We start from the raw sequence: 23,438 nt of genomic DNA on the forward strand, positions 1-23,438 counted from the left end.
CTCCTGTTCCAAATTTGTATCCCACAATGCCTTGCACGAATGGGGAAAGCCCACCACATGATGCATGATGTATCTTGAATTGTGTCATGGTGAAGCAAGAAAAAATAGTGGAGAATTTAAGGCCATTTGGCTATAAATTCATTAATTGTTCTATTTTTTAAAAAAAATTAATAAAACTGGAAGTCTGTAATTCGAATTCAGTAGTTTTCAGTCCACTAAACAAAAATAATTGGGTGTCAACAAAAATTACTTTTATGACCTGTCACGTCCCCCTGTGCCCCTTCAGGTACACATCTGCAAGTGCACGTGCAGTACTGGAGCCTGAATGGGGGGAATTGATTGCACCTGTGCACAGGTGACAGGTGGCGTTAAATACCTCCTTTTCTCTTTTGCGGGGGGGGGGGGGGCACTCTGACCTCGACCTCACCGCTGGTACTCTGTTTCATTTTATCTTCACTAACTCTGTCCTCTCACTCTTTTGTTCTTCCTTTACAGCTGATATACTGATACACCCACTCAAACATCATTCACTCGCATACATCTATACATTATTACTCCCCTAGACACTTGTTGAAATACTGGTTGTTGTTGAAAATCAATAAATGACCTAAAATTTGAATTCTGTTGTCGTCTCCTTTTCATGTTGCTCCCTAAACGAGCAGGGTCGTAACATGAATTGGGGGCTCGTCCGGGAGTCCTGTTTGGCTTTGACTCTTGGACTGTGAGCGCATCCAGGTGAGAACATTTGTTGTTAATTATCAGTCTCTGGTTTAGGAAGAGTGCTTCAGCCAGGCTTTGCCTGTCCATCGAAGTCCTGTTTATTATTTTCGATCTGTGTTTGTTGTTTTTAGGGGTAAATCCGATCGGGAGTTTTATATTCCTGTCGGGGGCACGCTTCAGACAATTTTTGATTGTACTGAGTTAATGCGTTATCCAGTCGCCCCGAGGTCGGCAAGCCTCCGAAGACTAGGTAGGCAAAGTTAGTATTTTGTCTATGTCAGGTCACCAGAGGACTGTAACTTTTCTACTCTGTACATTTTAGCGATGTTAATCAGTGGTCTCATCTGGATGCAATCGCAGTAGTTTGGGCCGTGCCAGCAGGATGGGTGAGTGAATTTTGTATTGTGTATCAGTAAATGTTAGCGGTTTGTTGTAACGCTTGCTTGTTTTGCGGTTATGTTGGGTTGGAACGCGGGTTTGTTTTAGATCGATTGTGTGCGTTCACTAATTAGTAACCCATTTTCCCGTTTGTGGTGAAGGCAGCGCGTAGGCTTTGTAAGTTACCGAGGAGGTATCTCCGTTTATAATTGGTTGTAACTTGGCCTGTGAGTGAGGTGTACAGATTAAACGCGTCTTCGCGTATCTGTGAATTTGGACAGCAAGCGAGTAATTATTTCTAAACATTACATAATTGTTTGTTTAGTTTGTGCAGATCGTAATTTGAATGCTTTCTGTAGCTGCTGTCGTTTGTAAAAGTGGGGATAGACTTTTGTTTAATCACCAGTGGTAGGTTTGTGCCTCACGTTTTGTTTTGTCATGTTTTTTTCCCTTCTCTTTGTATGGTTAGTAGCCTATGCCTGATTTGTAATTAATCACTGATGTTAGCGTGAGATTGACACGTTTGACTGTGCTGGATAGTGTAGTCAGTAGGCTATTGTGATTAATGAAAGTGTATGTTCTCATTGAGTAGGTACTTCTTTACAATGGCATCTGTTGAAGATTTTGTTGCTCAGCCGTCTGTAGAATTGTTGTTAACTTTCACTAAAGAACAACTTCTGGCTGTAGCGCAACAGTATGGTCTAACCATTAGTAGTGGAGATAAAAAGTTAAAGGAGACGTTGGTTACCATTATTAAGTACCAGCTGATTGAACTCTCCATTATTAAAGAGGAGGTGGAGGAGGAGCTTGAAGAGGCTGATGGTGATGATGACGATGATGATAATGGTGGTGGTGGTGATGTTGACGGTAAAGTGGATGTTAAAGGGGATGTTAATGCAGAGCGGAAGGAAGTGGTGGCTGCTAATGCTCCACCTGTGAATACTCATGGGCCACCAAAGCCTAAGAGTAAAAGGGCCATGAGTACTCGTGATAGGGAGCTGGAGGTGGAGCTCCGGAGATTGGAGTTGAATCAACAATTGGAACTCCAGGTAGCACTTCAGCGTATGGCCAACGACCATGCTCTGGCCATGAAAAGGCTTGAGCTGGAGGTAAAACCACCTCTTGAATCTCCTCAGACTTTTGCTTCTTCTGCCCTGTCTGCTGAGACAAAGTTTGACGTCTGTAAAAATATCCGTCTTGTGCCACCCTTCACAGAGAAGGACGTGGACAAATACTTTAACCATTTTGAGAGGGTAGCTACCTCGCTGAACTGGCCTAAAAATGTGTGGACGATGCTACTCCAGTGTGTGTTTACTGGCAAGGCCAGAGAGGTGTTTACTGCTTTACCTGTTGCCGAATCCAAGGACTATGACATTGTGAAGAAAACTGTCCTGCATATCTTTGAGTTAGTCCCTGAGGCGTATCGCCAACGCTTCAGAAATGCAAAAAAATCTGATCAGGAGACATATGTCGAACATGCTCGTGAGAGGGAGCATTTGTTTGACAGGTGGTGCAGTGCACATGATGTTAGAACTAAGGAAGACTTGCGTGAATTGATTCTCCTTGAAGATTTCACCAATGGTCTTCCCGAGTCTGTGGCTGTACACCTGAAGGAGCATGATGTTAAGACCTTGGAGAATGCTGCAGTTTTAGCTGATAAATACATCCTAACCCATAAAGGCATGTTTGATGGCCGTGGGCCTAAACCTCATGGTAAGGGTAAGCCATTTACCAAGAGTAAGCCACCTAGTGGAGGTAGTAATAGTCCACCGTCCTCTCAATCTGCGTTTCCTAGCCGTCCACCAGATAAATCTGATCTTGTCTGTTTTTACTGCAAGAAAGTTGGGCATAAAGCGAATGAGTGCTTTTCCCGTAAGAAGAAGGGTAATAACCCTAAGTCTTCTGGTCTAATTACAGCATGTGGTACTGGGCCAGTCCTCTTGCCCAAGTCTAAAAAGAGTAAACGTGCTGTGGTTACCATTACAGGTAGTGAGGAGAGGGGAGATTCCGATTATGCACCTTTCATTACACCTGGTTTCGTTTCTGTGTCTGGCCAGTCCAATGTTAGCCTTCCAATTCGCATACTTAGAGATACTGGGGCTGCACAGTCCTTTATGCTAGCTGGTATCTTGCCGCTTTCTGAGAGTACTGCAATGGGGACTCATGTAGTTATCAAAGGCTTTGAGATGACTCCCATGTTGGTGCCCCTACACCGGGTACACTTAGTGTCTGAACTGGTCACTGGTGATGTTGTGGTTGGAGTCCGTTCATCTCTACCTATCCCAGGAATTTCCTTCATCTTGGGCAATGATCTTGCTGGTGCCAGGGTGTGGGCTGACTCTAATGTAGTGTCTCTCCCTATTGTTGGACCTGTGTCTGAAAATTCTAGAGTGTCGGATGACTGTAAACGTGAATATCCTGGTGTATTTCCTGCATGTGTGGTAACTCGTGCTATGACTGCACGTGGGCTCAACTCAGATGTTGTGCCACTTACAGATACCTTCCTTGCCCAACTTCCAGTTGTAGACGATCTCCCCCCACAGGCATGTGTAGAGGAGCCAAAAACTGGTAATGCTGACTTTGATTCAGTAGGGGATGGGGAAGATTCTGACAGTGAAGTTGTATCTGTGAATGTGAGTCCTCCTGTTGATGAATTGACGGAATCTGATAAGTTTGATGCCTGTTCATTACCAGAACTGTTTAAGGTCTCTCGTGAGGAGTTAATTCAGGAACAGACTCGTGACTCTACTCTTGAATCTCTCTTTGCAATGGCTTCATGTAAAGAAAATTCTGATGATGAAAAGAGCCATTATCTTCTGCAGAATGATTTACTATGTAGGCAGTTTGTGTACCGGCATGGAACCTTTTCAAAAACAGTGATGCAGGTTGTGGTTCCCCATAAATTTCGAATGGCTGTTATGGATTTAGCTCACACTGGGTTGGCAGGACATACTGGGGTAAGAAAAACGTATGATAGGATTATGCGGCGATTTTTTTGGCCTAGGTTGAAGAGGGATGTTTCCTCTTATGTAAAAGCATGTCATGTGTGTCAGATGACGGGCAAGCCAAACCAACAAATCCCTGTTGCCCCATTGCAGCCCATCCCTGTGATGTCTAACCCCTTTGAGCATATAATTGTTGATTGTGTAGGACCACTACCTCGCTCCAAGGCTGGACATAGTTTTCTTCTTACCATAATGTGTCAGGCTACCCGCTATCCAGCGGCTTACCCACTTAGATCAATCACCACAAAGTCTGTACTGAAAGCGTTGGTCAATTTTATATCCATCTTTGGCATCCCAAAGATTATCCAAAGCGATCAAGGTTCCAACTTTATGTCCAAACAGTTCTCTAGGGCTTTGAAACAACTAAAAGCACGCCACAATATCTCAAGTGCATACCATCCCCAAAGCCAGGGGGCGTTGGAAAGATTCCACCAGACCCTCAAGTCCCTCTTGCGATCCTATTGTGTTGAACTAGGCTTTGATTGGGAAGAGGGACTCCCTTGGTTACTTTTGGCCATTAGAGAGGTGGTGCAAGAGAGCACAGGTTTTAGCCCTAACGAACTTGTGTTTGGACATACTGTTAGAGGGCCAACAGCTGTCTTAGCTGACGACTGGTGTGATGCCGCCGAAGCACCGACCAACGTTTTGGATTACGTTAGTGGTTTCCGTTACAGATTGTATGAAGCAAGGGCTGTTGCGAAGCGTAAACTGGGTAAGGCCCAGTCAAAGATGCAGAGCCTTTTTAATCGTAAGGCTAAACATCGAAGTTTCCAGCCAGGGGAAAAAGTACTTGCAATGTTGCCCCTGGTACACAGTCCTTTTCAAGCGAAATTTTGTGGGCCATACGAAGTGGTGAAATGTTTGCCTGATTACAATTACTTACTTAGTACTCCTGACAGGCGTAAGAAAGTTCAAGTTTGCCACATCAATCTTTTAAAACCTTATGTTGAGTCTGAGCCACCTACACCTGTTGGGCTAATTGCTTCCTTGCCAGCAGAGGGCGCTACTGTGTCTCCTTCTGTTTCCATGGATAATGAGTCTGAATGTTTGAGCTCTGATGTTTGTGAAATAGATGATGGGGTGAAGTGCCCATCTCAGGCAGTTGTAGAGGGACGCCTCAAAAACTCTGAGTATTTAGCAGCATTGCCATTCCAACTCTCTCATTTATCTGATTTCGAACAAGACAGCATTATTGAGTTAATCAAATCATTCCCTTCTCTATTCCCTGATGTTCCTACTCGTACCTCAGTGATTGAACATGACATTGACGTTGGTGGGGCCCCGCCTATAAAACAGCATGCATTTCGTGTTAATCCTGTTAAGAGGGAACTGTTGAGAAAGGAAGTTGACTATCTGCTAACCCATGGTCTTGCCGAGGCTAGTATCAGTGCATGGAGCTCCCCCTGTCTGCTGGTTAACAAACCAGACGGGACCTACCGCTTCTGCACTGACTACAGGAAACTTAACTCTGTCACCAAATCTGATAGTTACCCATTGCCTAGGAGTGATGATTGTATAGATCGTGTAGGCTCTGCAAGATTTGTTAGCAAATTTGATCTTTTGAAAGGATATTGGCAGGTCCCTTTGACTGCCAGGGCAAAGGAGTTGTCTGCTTTTGTAACCCCTGATGATTTCCTACAGTACCAGGTCATGCCATTTGGAGTCAGGAATGCTCCCGCAACTTTTCAAAGGCTTGTCAACCGGACTTTGGTGGGCATGCGTGGTTGCGATGCTTACCTGGATGATTTAGTCTTATACAGTTCTACTTGGGCTAGATCAAAGAACTCTTCACCCGTCTTGCTAAGGCTAACCTGACCATAAATCTAGCTAAATGTGAATTTGGGAAGGCTAGTGTCACATACCTGGGTAAGGTAGTGGGAGGTGGGCAGGTTCGTCCTATCGAAGCTAAAATTGAGGCCATCTGCAATTACCCTGTACCAAGTACCCGTCGAGAGCTCCGGCGATTCCTTGGGATGGCTGGCTATTATAGGGCCTTCTGTAAGAACTTTGCCACAGTTGTTACACCCCTTACTGCTCTTCTTAGTCCTAAAGTTCCATTTGAGTGGTCCACTAGCTGTCAAGCTGCATTTGCTAATGTAAAGGCTTTACTTGCTACTGCTCCTGTTCTGTCTGCACCAAACTTTGACCGTCCCTTTTGTGTTGCAGTGGATGCCAGTGAGAGTGGCGCTGGCGCGATCTTGCTGCAGGTGGGTTCTGATGGTGTCGAGCACCCAGTGTGCTATTATTCAAAAAAATTTAACCGTCACCAGAGAGCCTACTCTACAGTGGAAAGGGAGGCTCTTGCTTTGATTTTGGCTATTCAAAACTTTGAGGTCTATGTGGGGTCCTCTTCTAATCCCACTGTTGTTTATACAGATCACAACCCCTTAGTCTTTATTGACCGTATGCGGAATAAGAATCAACGTATCATGCGTTGGAGTATTCTTCTCCAACAGTATCCGCTACAGATCAAGCACATTAGAGGCAAAGATAATATTGTGGCTGATGCCTTGTCTCGTGCTTAGAGTTTTCTACCTCTAGGGTTGTCTGTTAACTATTTCACACGTAATGTATTTTTATATTGTATTTTTATTCACATTGAACACTACTGACTCTGTCCTTTTGTCCTTTCGGCCGGGGATATTGGATAGAGGGGTGTTGGTTTGTTTTGTTTTTTTTCTTTGTCTGAGGTTTTAGTAAACCTCTTTTAGGGAGGGAGGTGTCACATCCCCCTGTGCCCCTTCAGGTACACATCTGCAAGTGCACGTGCAGTACTGGAGCCTGAATGGGGGAAATTGATTGCACCTGTGCACAGGTGACAGGTGGCGTTAAATACCTCCTTTTCTCTTTTGCAAGGGGGGGGGGCACTCTGACCTCGACCTCACCGCTGGTACTCTGTTTCATTTTATCTTCACTAACTCTGTCCTCTCACTCTTTTGTTCTTCCTTTACAGCTGATATACTGATACTGATACACCCACTCAAACATCATTCACTCGCATACATCTATACATTATTACTCCCCTAGACACTTGTTGAAATACTGGTTGTTGTTGAAAATCAATAAATGACCTAAAATTTGAATTCTGTTGTCGTCTCCTTTTCATGTTGCTCCCTAAACGAGCGGGGTCGTAACAGACCTCATCTCATCTCATCTCATTATCTCTAGCCGCTTTATCCTTCTACAGGGTCGCAGGCAAGCTGGAGCCTATCCCAGATGACTACAGGCGAAAGGCGGGGTACACCCTGGACAAGTCGCCAGGTCATCACAGGGCTGACACATAGACACAGACAACCATTCACACTCACATTCACACCTACGGTCAATTTAGAGTCACCAGTTAACCTAACCTGCATGTCTTTGGACTGTGGGGGAAACCGGAGCACCCGGAGGAAACCCACGTGGACACGGGGAGAACATGCAAACTCCACACAGAAAGGCCCTCGCCGGCCCCGGGGCTCGAACCCAGGACCTTCTTGCTGTGAGGCGACAGCGCTAACCACTACACCACCGTGCCGCCCTTTTATGACCTACACTTGAAAAATCTGAAAGGCAGTCTAGCTTTAACTGATCAGAAGGTGTTGATTAATTTCCCATAACAGTCGCTCTGACAGTAGTCCAAGGTTTATGTTAATGCCTAGCATTCCTCACAAATATATTCACAAAACCTGTGCAACCACTGATGTAGTGAAGCTTCTGTGAGGGGATGTTTATATAACATTTATGGAATGAGTTTCCAGTGTCAGCGCTTTGTAACAGTAAGAGGTAAAGCTGTGACTTTAAGTTTTTCTGCATGAGAAAATCTTCAAGAAAAGAAATCAGGATTTATGATTTCTTGTAAACATAAGAATCTCTTTTTTTCTTATACACTTCAAGAAAAAGAAAAAAACACTGTTGAGAGAACAGCTCATCTCATTATCTCTAGCCGCTTTATCCTTCTACAGGGTCGCAGGCAAGCTGGAGCCTATCCCAGCTGACTATGGGCGAAAGGCGGGGTACACCCTGGACAAGTCGCCAGGTCATCACAGGGCTGACACATAGACACAGACAACCATTCACACTCACATTCACACCTACGGTCAATTTAGAGTCACCAGTTAACCTAAAGGCCCGGTCACACAGCACTCCGCGTCTATATCACGTACAAAAAGATACAAAAATCTGGTGGACGTGGTCGTAAGTGGTAATTTTTGGTCAATTTTGGCTTTGCCGTGCTTTGTACGGGGTATGGCCATCGGCGGCTGTTTCACTGCTGCAGCACTGCCAAATCACGGGTAACCGCGGCTCAGCGTCGTTGGAAGAGCGGCTTGCTGCGCATATAAAAGCGGTAGGATATGTTGAGCCTGTATCAGTTGGTTCTGTTGGTGCTGGAGCATTAAGATGAGGACATCACAGCGTTGAGGGTTCATGTTCACCCCTTGACATCTAGACTGCAAGTGCCGAGGTCTCAGAAAATTACGGTATTTACATGCCGCAAATCAGAAGTGATGCAGAAGTGATTAGACAGTGATCAATCGAATTTAGAACTTGTTTGAGACGTCGTTTAACGGGCTTAGACAGTGCTATGTACGCGGAAAAATCCATTTCTCAGTGATAAGCCGCTAAACACACGCTATATCCCGTGATACCAACGCGTAACACCCGTCCGATGACCGTGCTCTGCCCGTGATAGACCGCCAAACTTTCGCGTCTTACCACGTCTCCCCAAGTTTTAATAACGGCCGGGACACTGATTATCACGTGTTTTTCACCTGTGTTGCACGTCTTTACCACGTGTGCCGGCCGTGGTTGTCCGCGGTCTAAAGTTTTGAGCAGTCCAAAACTTTTTGCCGCGTCCGACGCCGTTCCGATTTTCCCCTGCGTCCTGTCACGTCTGTATATCGACTGTAACACGTCTTAACTTCGACATCAACACGAACAACATCGTCTGCTTCACGGGAGAGCACTTTTGGACGGGTTTTGGCCGTGATAAAGCCGTAAAGCGCTGTGTGACCGGGCCTTAACCTGCATGTCTTTGGACTGTGGGGGAAACCGGAGCACCCGGAGGAAACCCACGCGGACACGGGGAGAACATGCAAACTCCACACAGAAAGGCCCTCGCCGGCCCCGGGGCTCAAACCCAGGACCTTCTTGCTGTGAGGCGACAGCGCTAACCACTACACCACCGTGCCGCCTGAGAGAACAGCTGTTTATATCTATTCTATAACATTAAATATAACTACACTGCCCTGCCAAAAAAAAAAGTCACGCACTCTAATATTTGGTCGAACGGCTTTTAGCTTTGATTACAGCATGCATTCACCGTGGCATTGTTTCGATAAACTTCTGTAATGTCACACTGTTTATTTCAGTCCAGAGTCATATTAATTTTTCACCGAGATCTTGTGTTGAGAATGGGAGATTCATACCACTGTGTAAAGTCTTCTCCAGCATCCCAAAGATTCTCAGTGGGGTTAAGGTCGGGACTCTGTGTTGGCCAATTCATGTATGAAAATGATTCCTCATGCTTCCTGAGCCACTCTTTCACAATTTGAGCCCTACTTTTATGCCTCTGACATCATGAAAGAAAAAAATCCATTGATGTGATGATAACCTGGTCATTCAGTCCATTCAGGTCGTCAGCTGACTTCAGTTTATTGCCCTATGACATTGCTGAGCCTCGGCCTGACCAGCTGAAGCCACCCCAGATCATAACACTGCCTCCAGAGGCTTGTACAGTGGCCACTATGCATGATGGGGTCATCGTTTCATGTGCTTCCCTTCTTACCCTGACACGCCCATCACTCAGGAATAGGGTCAATCTGGACTCATCAGACTACATGACCTTTTTTCCATTGCTCCAGAGGCCAATCTTTATGCTCCTGAGCAAATTGAAGCCTTTTCTCCTGATTAGTCTCAAAAACAAGTGGTTTTCTTATGGACACACAGATGTTTAGTACCAATCCTGTGAGTTCTCATCACATTGTGAGTATGGAAATGCGCTTAATTTCACTATTAAACATAGCCGTGAGTTCTAATGTCTATTGTTTTATGATTCAACTTCACCAAGCATTTAAGTGATCTCTGATCATGGTCAGTCAGGATCTTTTTCTAACCACATTTTTTCCATGAAGTTGATGGGTCACCACTATCCTTACAGGTTTTAATTATGTGTTGGACAGTTCTTAACCCAATTCCAGTAAATTCAGCAATCTCCTGAGTAGTTTTCTTTGCTTGATTCACGCCAATAATTTGATCCTTCTGAAACGCAGTAACATCTTTTCTATAAGCACGGGATACGTCTTCTGACATATTCGTTGGAGAAATGAGAAGCTATTGTTGCCAGCCGAAACACATGAATCATTACAGTAATTATCCAATCATAGGCTATTATGTATTTGCTTATTTAAATCCAAATGGTGACCCTTTTTTTCTTTTTTAAAAATCCTTCACAAATTACTGTGTTATAATAGAAATAAAACAATTCAGGATGTACTGTTTTTGGAAAATAATGAATTTCAGGTTGGTAATCTATATTTGATGACCAGTCACAATTTATTCCTTTTATAATAAATGTGGAAAATATTTCCCCCCATAATTCTTAGCAGTGATGAACAGCTCTTTCAGTTTCCTCAAGCCAACCTTAAATCCTCAAAAAAAAATTATTTTTAAAATATATTTACTCTGCTACACACATTTTGTATCTGTAAAAGATATGAAAGATGCCTCTAAATGGCATTCTGGTTTTTAAACTTGACAAATGTGGCTACATTTTGATGACTTTGACCACCTGTGTAACATTGAGGTCATGCACTTGGATATAATATTGACTCCGTGATAGAATTTTTTTTTTAAATGAACAAGAGCCTTCAACGAATGAAAATAATTTCGTCAAAAATTCGTGAACCTACCCTTGAAAATCGAGCATATATAAAAACATATAAAATAGACTTTACCTTTGGAGAGGTTGTTTCTTTTTTCTAAAACTATAACCTATTATTTTTGTAATAAGAAAAAGCACTTGTTTAAAGGTTTCGAATGCACAAAGGAGCAGGATAGGGACCACAATGCTGTTTCAGAAGGGAGGCTCGAATATCAGGTAACACGAGACTCAGGTGAGATGTGGGTTGGACTGTGTGCAACCATAGCTCCTGCTCAGCTCTGAGCAAACAACACAAGCAAAGAAGCAGCACAGACCAAGAAAACCCCCTTGAGCAAGTCATTCAAAACTCTTCCAGAGATGCTGCTGGGAAATAAAACTCGTCCCACCTCTGCTGCGGGCAAAATCGAGAGCCAGAATGTACCCAGGTACTTGGATTTGCTTTGCTTGCCTTTGTAATACAAGGTTCCTCATTCCCATCTTCAGGCTGTCAGTGCTGTTTCCCAACAGCTCTTGTTGACATTTGTTCTGCTTCTTTGTTTTTACCTCAGTGTAAGGACCAGAGTTTTTTGTATTCAGGTATTACTAACCATGTCTTCTTGTGCTGTCCTTCCGCTGGTGTTTTGTGATTGTTTGCTGTTGCCAGGAGAGCGAAGCAGTAGTGCATGGTGGCATCACGCATGAAGATGCTTATAAAATTATTACTAACCATATCACTGTCTCTCCTTGAGGGCTAATTATTTATGTTTTTGATAAATGAGTTTGAAGGGTTTGGCTGACTTTCATTTGATTAGCCTTGGCCCCCTGATGTTATTGGGTGAGGAAATCTAATCTGGGAGGTTTCAATTTTTCTCTGTTAGTCTGGCACACTTAAATAAAGACACTCAAATGCAAAAGCAGTAGTACAGAAATGTCATCAGGATGTAAGAGCTCCTAATAGTAAAATGCTTAGATTCTTCTTGAATGAATAACAGAGTATTTAATCCCAGCACTTGAATTTATTCTCTGATTCAGTGTACATAGTATATAAAGTTGGACACTTCTTGTTTGGGGGTGGCATGGTGGTGTAGTGGTTAGCGCTGTCGCCTCACAGCAAGAAGGTCTGGGTTCGAGCCCCGTGGCCGGCGAGGGCCTTTCTATGCAGAGTTTGCATGTTCTCCCCGTGTCCGCGTGGGTTTCCTCCGGGTGCTCCGGTTTCCCCCACAGTCCAAAGACATGCAGGTTAGGTTAACTGGTGACTCTAAATTGACCGTAGGTGTGAATGTGAGTGTGAATGGTTGTCTGTGTCTATGTGTCAGCCCTGTGATGACCTGGCGACTTGTCCAGGGTGTACCCCGCCTCTCGCCCGTAGTCAGCTGGGATAGGCTCCAGCTTGCCTGCGACCCTGTAGAACAGGATAAAGCGGCTAGAGATAATGAGATGAGATGAGACTTCTTGTTTGTTCATCTTTTTCTTGTATAAATGGTACACCCAGATACTCTTCTCGAATTCCTCCGTATTTGGTTCCATCAAATTTGTTCCCAGTCTCTGTTGATGAAAAGCATCCCCACAACATGGTATTACCACCACCATGCTTCATTGTGAGGATGTGATGAGAGGTGATTGCACTGATTTGTGCCATGGTCAAAAACATTTTTTTGGTCTCATCAGACCAGAGAACCTTTTTTCGGCCTGTTTGCTGAGTCTGTAAATGGGATTTCATATAAAGTTTTTTTTCTTCACCATTCTTCCATAAAAAAGCTCAATCTGAAAATGTTCATACACGTTCGATACAGTTGCAGTGTCTCTTCCTTTGCAGTCTTCTGACTGAGCTCAGACCTATGCATGGAGCTACTACCTACAACTTGTCGAGACAATCCCGATGTAGGGGTGGAAGTGTTACAGTCCTGAGTGGAAGATCTGACCTGAATGAGACACATTCTCAGAAAAACCCAAAGCCAGAGTGGCTGGAAAGGGAACTTCTAAGGCAAAAGCACAGACGACATTCAATCACTTTTGGCGACAATGAGAAATTCACTCAGCACTGTGTTCGTAGTCCTTGCATCACGAAATTCAAGGTAATATAGTTTACATGGTCTTCTGTAGCCATTCATTTTATGCTTATCTGTGTTTTTCATCCTGGGTGCATTGTAAAGTAGGTTATCTGTTTTATATCTTTGAGATGTCATGCCTTTTTATTATTATTATTATTATTATTATTATTATTATCAATAATAATAATAATAATAATGTGTGCTAGCAGCACTGGTGCAAATTGTGACTCTCACTCAGGATATTATTATTATTATTATTATTATTATTATTATGTTTTTAGTACACTATTTCTCCCTCAATTTTTAACCTATCATTACCATATTTCACAAGCAGAATACCTCTGGGCTGAATTACATTGCGATGACTTTTGGTGGTGATCTGGATCACTGAACCGGAATGATTCATGAAAAATTGGCACTTTTTTTTTGCCAATCACTTATAACTCTGTCAATTTTCATGATTTTTTCAATCTTTTTTTATTTTGTTAAGGTGCAACTTTTTCTCACTTAGCATCATTCTCTATCTCTTACCATTCCAGATCTATAGGATATGGTGATCAGGCATCCCAGTTTGAAAGCGCTAGCGCAAATTACAGTGACTTTAGTCATAGTTTCTATGTAGTTATTATTATTATTATTATTATTATTATGGGCGGCACGGTGGTGTAGTGGTTAGCACTGTCGCCTAACAGCAAGAAGGTCCGGGTTCGAGCCCCGTGGCCGGCGAGGGCCTTTCTGTGTGGAGTTTGCATGTTCTCCCCATGTCCGCGTGGGTTTCCTCCGGGTGCTCCGGTTTCCCCCACAGTCCAAAGACATGCAGGTTAGGTTAACTGGTGACTCTAAATTGACCGTAGGTGTGAATGTGAGTGTGAATGGTTGTCTATGTGTCAGCCCTGTGATGACCTGGCGACTTGTCCAGGGTGTACCCTGCCTTTCGCCTGTAGTCAGCTGGGATAGGCTCCAGCTTGCCTGCGACCCTGTAGAACAGGATAAAGCGGCTAGAGATAATGAGATGAGATGAGATTATTATTATTATTATTATTATTATGGGCGGCATGGTGGTGTAGTGGTTAGCACTGTCACCTCACAGCAAAAAGGTTCTAGGTTCGAGCCCAGCAGCTGGCGGGGGCCTTTCTGTGTGGAGTTTGCATGTTCTCCCCATATCTGCGTGGGTTTCCTCCGGGTACTCTGGTTTCCCCCACAGTTCAAGGACATGCAGTTAGGTTAACGTGGGGCAGCCTTAGGCTGAAGTGCCCTTGAACAAGGTACTTAACCCCTGACTGCTCCCCGGGCGCTGTAGTATGGCTGCCCACTGCTCTGGCTGTGTGTGCGCATGTGTGGTCGCTGCTTCAGATGGGTTAAATGCAGAGGATGAATCTCACTGTGCTTGAAGTGTGCATATGACAAATAAAGGTTTATTATTATTATATGGCAACTGCATCCAGAGAGAGCCTTGTAATACCAAGGTCATGACTTGTTTTTTGGTGAAGCAGACCTTTTACACCGATATGGTGCCAGGTTCTCTACATACTGTATAGTGATCACATTTTAGGTATTAAAATAAATAAAATAATTTCTAATTTGAGTCTCTGCAACAGGAAGCCTTCCAATAACAAGAACTGGACAATGTTGTTTCTTTACACAAGAGTCTTTCTGATGATCTATGCCACTGAGTAGATGCTGAATTAATGCCAAATAGAACAGATTAGATTTTGCATATATAGTAAATTTTCAACTCCAGCAACTTCATAGCTGCTATTTTTGTTTCTAAGAGCATGGTTTACTCCCTGATCTGGCTGCAGACCAAGTTGAAGAAAATGAAAAGGAAAAAAAGAGCCTGCATCAGCTTTCTTCATAGACTGTAATGTATAACCAAGATTTAATGCTTCAACCTTTATCTCGTGGCGCAAATCTGCTTGAAGTTTAAAATGTGAGAAGAAGAAGAATGAAATCAGAAATCAGTAAAGATAAGATAAGATAAGATAAGATAAGATAAGATAAGATAAGATAAGATAAGATAAGATAAGATAAGATAAGATAAGATAACCTTTTATTATACCACAAGGGGAAATTTACATTGTTATAGCAGCAAAAGAGCAGCAAAATATAGAAAGAAAAAAAGACAAGGCAGTGAAGGAGTAGTGCAAAAAGTACTAAGTATACAAAAAAAGGTATATATAAAAAGAAATAAACTACAAATTTAAAGATACAATTTAACAAATTAGCATAAATTAACAGGTTTGCAGATATACAGTTAACATAAGTGTATTACACAGGTGTATAGTAAATACCTTGTTGCCAGATAAGTTAGATTATTAACTGGAACAATTACAAATTCCCACTTATTATTATATTATTTCAACACAAATATTTTATGCTTTAATTTTATTTAAATTTCAGAACTCACAGTATGTCAAGGCATCACTAGATATGCTCGATATCGTCTACATGAGTTAAAAGAGCATCCATTCAGTCTTCCTCAAATGTGATGCCCAGAAATGCCATTATAAATTCAGTTATAAATCTATTAATGTATCAGCTGACAGTTTGGAAAGCCAGTAGGGTGAATCCATCATGACAACTGACTGGAATGGTGGACATATTATATTTATGTAATTTATTTTATTTAAGTGCTTTTGCTTGTAACGTGCCAAATTGTTTAAGTCAATTTTGTTTATTTTAGATGCAATTTCTCACCAACTCCACACTGAAATGGCTTTTAAAGTATACCTAGTATCAAAAGTACATAAACAATGTGCCAGAATAATCCATAATCCCAGCATTCTAGTTTTATGCCTATAAAGCTAATTAGCAATTTAACATAAATGTATGACCGATACATAACTGTGGTTCTTGGGTCAATGAGTTGATGGTATATGCACTGGTAATGCATTACTCTAATTTCCTTAGCCTCTATAGCATTACAGTACATTACATTACATTACAGGAATTTAGTAGATGCTCTTATCCAGAGTGAAAAACAATGTACATAGAGCAGCCTGGGGAGCATTTTGGGGATTAGGTGCCTTGCTGAAGGGCACTTCTGCCATTCCTGCTGGTTCAGGGAATTGAACCAGCAATCTTTAGGCCCCAAAACTGTTTCTCTAATCATTAGGCCAAATAAAAAAGAAAAATGTTTAAGTAAATGTTTTAAAGAAAAAAAGTACTGCAAAGAAAGTGTTCTACAAAATAGTCAGAAGTAGGCGCGTCACGGTGGTGTAGTGGTTAGCACTGTCACGTTACAGTGAGAAGGTTCCGGGTTCAAGCCCAGTAGCTGATGGGGGCTTTTCTGTGTGGAGTTTGCATGTTCTTTCTGTCAGTAGCAGCACAGAAAACCTGACTATACTTCCCAAGTCCCACAGTGCCCTGTGTCACCAGAGTATTAACAACATCACCTGTTTCTCCTTTCCCTGCAATCATCTCCCTAGATAAACTCAGTTTGCTCACTCTCTCGACTTGAAGTATCGTTCTGTGTATCTGACCTTCTGCCTGACCGCTCATTGTTTAGATTTCGTTTACGTTTATTTCCAACTTAGTCCTCTCGCCTAGTTTGTGAAATTCTGTTTGCCGATCAACCAACTCTTGCCTGTCCCTGACTACGTCTCCAGTTTCCTGATTTGGCTCAGTTGACAGTTTGCGACGCACCTGCTTTTCCCTGCGCCTGCATCCGTAAGTGTCTGTGCCCTGACCCTCTCTGTATCTGTGTGTAATCCAGTTTCCCCTACAGTCCAAAGACATGCAGTTAGGTTGACTAGTGACTTTAAATTGCCCAAAGGTGTGAGTGTGCAGAAAGTAACCGGCCATCCTACTGCTGCAATTCTGCCCAAGTCAATCAAACATGGTTCGCCTCAAGCCCAGATCGGGTTTGGTAGTGACAATGATGACAAATCAAAAATAATTGATTGTTTTTCTGAGGAATATTGAAATATTTTAGGCACTTACTGAGGCCGGCGGCACGGTGGTGTAGTGGTTAGCGCTGTCGCCTCACAGCAAGAAGGTCCGGGTTCAAGCCCCGTGGCCGGCGAGGGCCTTTCTGTGTGGAGTTTGCATGTTCTCCCCGTGTCCGCGTGGGTTTCCTCTGGGTGCTCCGGTTTCCCCCACAGTCCAAAGACATGCAGGTTAGGTTAACTGGTGACTCTAAATTGACCGTAGGTGTGAATGTGAGTGTGAATGGTTGTCTGTGTCTATGTGTCAGCCCTGTGATGACCTGGCGACTTGTCCAGGGTGTACCCTGCCTTTCGCCCGTAGTCAGCTGGGATAGGCTCCAGCTTGCCTGCGACCCTGTAGAACAGGATAAAGCGGCTACAGATAATGAGATGAGACTTACTGAGGCCTCATCTTTGTTTTGTTTTTTTGGGCGGCACGGTGGTGTAGTGGTTAGCACTGTCACCTCACAGCAAGAAGGTTCTGGATTCGAGTCCAGTGGTTGACGGGGGCCTTTCTGTGTGGAGTTTGCATGTTCTCTGCATAAGTTTCCTCTGGGTGCTCCATTCTCCCCTACAGTTCAAAGACATGCGGTTAGGTTAACATGGGGCGGTCTTGGGCTGAAGTGCCCTTGAGCAAGGCACCTAACCCCCAACTGCTCCCTTGGCGCTGTAGCATAGCTACCCACTGCTCTGGGTATGTGTGTGTGCTCATTGCTCACTTGTGTGTGTGCACTGTGTGTGTTCATTGCTTCAGATGGGTTAAATGCAGAGGACGAATGTCAGAGGATAAATAAAGGCTTCTTCTTCTTTTACTCCACCATTTAATCATGAATTTGTCTCTGCAGTTATGCCGTGTCCATGAGTTCAAAGATCAAGGAAAAATGTCAGTCAGCATGTAACTGCACGTCATCTGTCTGACCCATTTGTGCTTTTCTTCCATTTCTTTCTTAGATTCTCTCTAACAGACAGGTTGATCTAGAAATGCAAAACTGATTATGCCAGACAACTCTGTTTTTATCAAACTATGTCAGATCATTGCTGATGTACTGTTCACCAGTTGCAACACATACAACATATAACACTTTTTTGTTGTTGTTGTCCAAATATTTCTTTTGGGTAAACTGAAATGTTGCTAGGAAACCATGTCAAATTTACAAAATCCCTTGAACAGAGATATTGTCTTTTTGTGAATGCTTCCATGACTGCAAAAATCCTTGAGCCACTGCCTCTTGAAGCAGTCACATTTGAATGCATCTCTCATGCTGGTTCTTTCTTCATCTCTTGTTCTTTCTTGTTAAATAGTGTTCAGAATTCATTAATTGGCTGTTCAGCAGAGATTTCTGCTCTCTGTGCCCATTTGAAGTGTGTTATTTTATTTCTCTGCAGTCCCACTCACCTTTGGCTTAAAATAACTTGAAATAAAATACAGCTTGTTAAGACAGAGGGGGAAAAAATAATTGGCTGAGATCAGACATGAATGTGTTCATGCTAAGTGAGTTTCTGCACAAATCTTTTTTTTTTTTGAAGGTGACTCAGGAAAATCTGCAGTGATGAAGGAACATTTAAGGCACTGGTTTTGAATTCAGATGAAGTTTTGTGCCGTAGTTACTGCTATTTAGTGAAATTGCATCATCAATGAGAAAACAGTTGTGGTCAGAAATTTACATACAGTCACATGAATGTCATCTTGGATATGAATGTCCATGGCAATATTTGGGCTTTCAGTAATTTCTTTGAATTGTTCTTTTTCTGTGGCAGAATGATTGTACAGCATACATCTTTAATAATAAAAAAAAGCACTAGAATGTGGTGCACAAGTTCTAATTTTCTTAGGGTTTTCTGAAGGGTCAAAAATATACATACAGCACACCTAATATTTGGGTAAAATGTCTCTTCGCGAGATTCACCTTGACCAAATATTTTTGTTTACCATGAACATGCTTCTGGCAGAATTCTGGTTGGATATTTCACGACTCTTCATGGTAGAATTGGTAGAGTTCAATTAAATCTGTTTTTTTTTTCTTGGCATGGACTTGACTTATAAGCACGGTCCATATATTTTCAATAGGGTGACTTGTGTTAAGCTTAATGTTAGCCTGCTTTATCCTCCACAACCAGCTCTGATGTGTGTTTGGGTTCATTGTCCTGTTGTAACTCCCAAATCCCAATTCCTGTTCAAGTTTCTGATGGTTTATGCTGAAAAATTCTGAGGTAGTCCTCCTTCTTCATTATTCCATCCACTTTGTGCAATGAACCAGTTCCACTGGCAGCAAAACAGCCCCAGAACATGATGATCCTACCACCACCACCAGCTGGTACAGTGTCCTTCTGTACCGGTACATGGTGGTCATTGTGGTCATTGTTGCGAAACAACTCAATCTTTGTGGTGTCTGACCACAACTGTATGATTTATTTCTTCACTGCAGATTGAGCAGAAGGTATCCATTGAAAGTCTGATAAAGCTGAAATTGGCATTTGAGGTAAGGTGGATAAAATATCATCATATTGTGTGTAATATTTGAGCACGACAATAAAAGTGACCCAGGCATTTGTTTGGGCAGGAGTTTGAAAATGCTGGCATCAGATTTCTGGATCTCCCTCAATTTTGTCTTGTCATGAAGAAGTGTTTGGGTTTGCGTGCCATTGTAAGTCACAGTGCAATTACTGCTGAAAGATTATATCATTTCCACTGAGTCATTTTTTCCCCCAAAGTACTTTGTTTGTGTATGCAAATAACAATTCAATTATTATTATTTTTTTCTTGCAAATTTGAAAACCTTTTGCATTGTATCTGCTCTCTCACTCACTGTTCCTCTCTGACCACTTTCAAAATGCCGCAGAATGATGCACAAATCCGTGAGCTCTTCATGAAGATTGATTACTCTGGACAAAGCAGCATTGGATGGGTATGAATAATGCAAAGCTATATTATGCACTTCAGCTTATGCAGTCAAAGAAGGGGCATTTCTGCTTAATATACCATGATGTTTTCTTCACACACTCTCATAATGAAGGCATATTCAGGATTGAAAATTACACAAAATAATAACCTATTATAAATAAATTCATAAAACAATTCCAAAATCTGGTGCAGCTGAAAAGCTATAATATCTGTGACAATTGTAAAAAGTGCTGAGATCTTATGAAGAAAGAAAATTAATTAAACATAAAGAAACCATTTTTCACACTATGTAAAGCTGTTGTGCCATCTGCTCTTTCATGCTGGTCTTTTTATGGTGTGTGTGTGTGTGTGTGTGTGTGTGTGTGTGTGTGTGTGTGTGTGTGTGTGTGTGTGTGTAACCAGTCAAAAGTTTGAACACACCTTCTAATTCAATGGTTTTTCTTTATTTTTATTCATTCATAGACATGTCATGTCTTGAAGTAATTATGGACGTCGTTTCTCTTTACTTAGTTGAGCACTTCTTGATACAATATGGATTACTACAGTTGTGGAAAAGGGCTATTTACTGTATTTTTATTATTTACTCTTTACTGTTTGATCTCAGACATAATAAGAAGGTAGGAAAATCCATGAATTAACCTTTGAAGAAGTTAAGATAATGCCAAAAGTGTGCAAAGTTCTGATCAAGGTAAACAGTGGCTTTGCAGACTCTAAATCATGAAGCATATGTTGTTGTTTTCACACTTTTGTTTACCATATAATTCCAAATATGTTAAATATGTTATTTCATGGGCGGCACAGTGGTGTAGTGGTTAGCGCTGTCGCCCCACAGCAAGAAGGTCCGGGTTCGAGCCGCGTGGCCAGCGAGGGCCTTTCTGTGCAGAGTTTGCATGTTCTCCCCGTGTCCGCGTGGGTTTCCTCTGGGTGCTCCGGTTTCCCCCACAGTCCAAAGACATGCAGGTTAGGTTAACTGGTGACTCTAAATTGACCGTAGGTGTGAATGTGAGTGTGAATGGTTGTCTGTGTCTATGTGTCAGCCCTGTGATGACCTGGAGATGTTATTTCACAGTTTTTATTTTTTCAGTATTAATCTACAAATGTAGAAAATAGTCAAAATACAGGACAGCTTTTGAATGAGTAGGTGTACTATATCATATAAGTTGTCGACTATCAGCTCATGTATGACTCAATTTCATGGAATAACACTTATTCCACGAAATCGAGTCATACATGAGCTGATAGTTGACAAGGCGCATAGCACAGGGTTGGCTATAAGCCATGTATAACAAGATTGAATAGAATAACTGTTTTATTCTGTCCACATTCAGTGGATTTTGAGAAACAGGGCACTTTTATTTTTACTTTTTGCAAATTCAATATATAAAAATTTTATACAAAATATCTGACAAAATAATTTCCGCTTAGAATGTAAACAAACTGGCGAAATGACAGGAGCAATTTGTGAAAAATGCTGTAATAATAATTCTTGAAAAATAAAAATATATATATGTTCTGACCATCAAATACTTTCAGTCCATCTTTTGTTGTTTTTTTAATATTTTTGGGGGTTTTGTTTTCGAGTAGAGTTTTTATTTCTTCCTCAATTGGCTCAGCAACACGCTCCACCATTTAGTTTTTCTCTACTCATGGTATATGAGCTGATATTCTAGTAGTAGAATAGCCAATCAGAGCATGCGATTGCTCATATTCAATGAATGCGGATAGAAAATATATACGCTTTACACACAAAAAAAAACCCTACTCTAAAATAAATTAACTGCTGTGATTATAAGGCTCATCACATGACTGTTCTTCACAATCTGGTCAAATGGAACAGTCTATCAATACACTGATTACACTTCTTACTTCTACACTAGTATCCTGTAAATGAGGTGACACACTGCCCAGATAATGCCCAACTAACCCCAACATTCTAAAGCTGGCAGTTATTCGTAGAGATCTTATAATGTTCAGAAAACCAACTTCCAGTTCCACACTGCCCTGACAGAAACTGACAAGACAGACTTTTGTTGCCAAGTTTTGTTTTGTTTTTTTCTTATTTATATTTTTGCCTTAGCTGACAAGGACAAAGTGGATGACTTGTTAAATTTGGTCAAAGCAGTCAGGGTCTACCTGGCCTATCTTGCTATCTCAATTGCAAACAATATGTTGAGCTTACGTTACGAATAATTCATAACGTTAAACCTGAGACATTCGGAGTGTAAAGTTGTATTCAGGTAACAGTGAACTGTTTTACAATAAAATAGCATAGTTAGTTATGACTATGATAGCAAGCTAGCTAGCCAGCAGGTTACTCATCAGAGGTCTCCAGTTTCTCCACAATGTATTTCACCCCATTTACCTTTTGATCATGGTGTGAAAATCCCTGGTTCTTATATCATAGAGTTGGCGTTTCTCTTCCCACAACTCAGTCATTCTTCATGTTCCTGGGTCCAGAAACATTTTAAACATAAAGCCAATGACCAAAGTGAGTAATGGACAGCTAGCAAACCTGACATCTAATAAAATCATATACGCTGACATTCTGCATGCAAATTTACACCCAGTTGTCAAGGGAACACCTTCTCAGAATGGTGTGGTTTGTTGGAAAATGGTGCACATTGGTTTGACTTTCCATGACTTCACTAAACCTAATCTCCATCCAACAAGCACAGACTGATGACTGATGGTGCACACTGATCCAACAGTTGGTGTTGGCTGGAGTTGGCAGTGTGCAGCCACTTGAATGATCAAGGGTAGCAAAAGTACAGATAAACTGTACTTCAGTAAATTTATGAGTGCTGTGTCAAAATCTTAGTCAATTTACAACCCCAATTCCAAAAAAGTTGGGACTCTGTGTAAACTGTAAATAAAAAACAGAATGCGATAATTTGCAAATCATGGAAACCCTATATTTCATTGAAAAAAGTACAAAGACAACATATCAAATGTTGAAACTGAGAAATTTTATTGTTTTTTGAAAAATATAATCTCGTTTTAAATTTGATGTCAGCAAAATGTTTCAAAACAGTTGAGAAGGAGCATGTTACTACTGTGATGCATCACCTCTACTTTTAACAACACTCTGTAAACATTTGGGAACTGAGGAGACCAATTGCTGTAGTCCTGAAAGAGAAATGTTGTCCCATTTTGCCTGATATACAATTTAATTTGCTTAACAGTTCGGGGTCTCCTTTGACATATTTTGCGCTTCATAATGGTAGACAGTTCTGGACTGCAGGCAGGCCAGTTTAGCACCTGGACTCTTTTACTATGGAGCCATGCAGTTTTAATATGTGCAGTAAGCAGTTTGGCATTGTCTTGCTGAAAGAAGGAAGGCCTTCCCTGAAAAAGATTGTCTGGATAGCACCATCTGAAACGTGTATATATCATTCAGCATTAATGATGCCTTCCCAGATGTACAAGCTACCCATGTCATGTGCACTAATGCACCCTCATACCATCAGAGGTGCTGGCTTTTGAACTGTGCACTGATAACAAGCCAGATGGTCCCTCTCCTCTTTAGCCTGGAGGACGTGGTGTCCATGATTTCTAAAAAGAATTTCTACTTTTGATTCGTCAGACCTCAGGACAGTTTTCCACTTTGCATCAGTC

Source organism: Neoarius graeffei, chromosome 17, assembly GCF_027579695.1.
Source record: "Neoarius graeffei isolate fNeoGra1 chromosome 17, fNeoGra1.pri, whole genome shotgun sequence".
Classification (NCBI taxonomy): domain Eukaryota; kingdom Metazoa; phylum Chordata; class Actinopteri; order Siluriformes; family Ariidae; genus Neoarius; species Neoarius graeffei.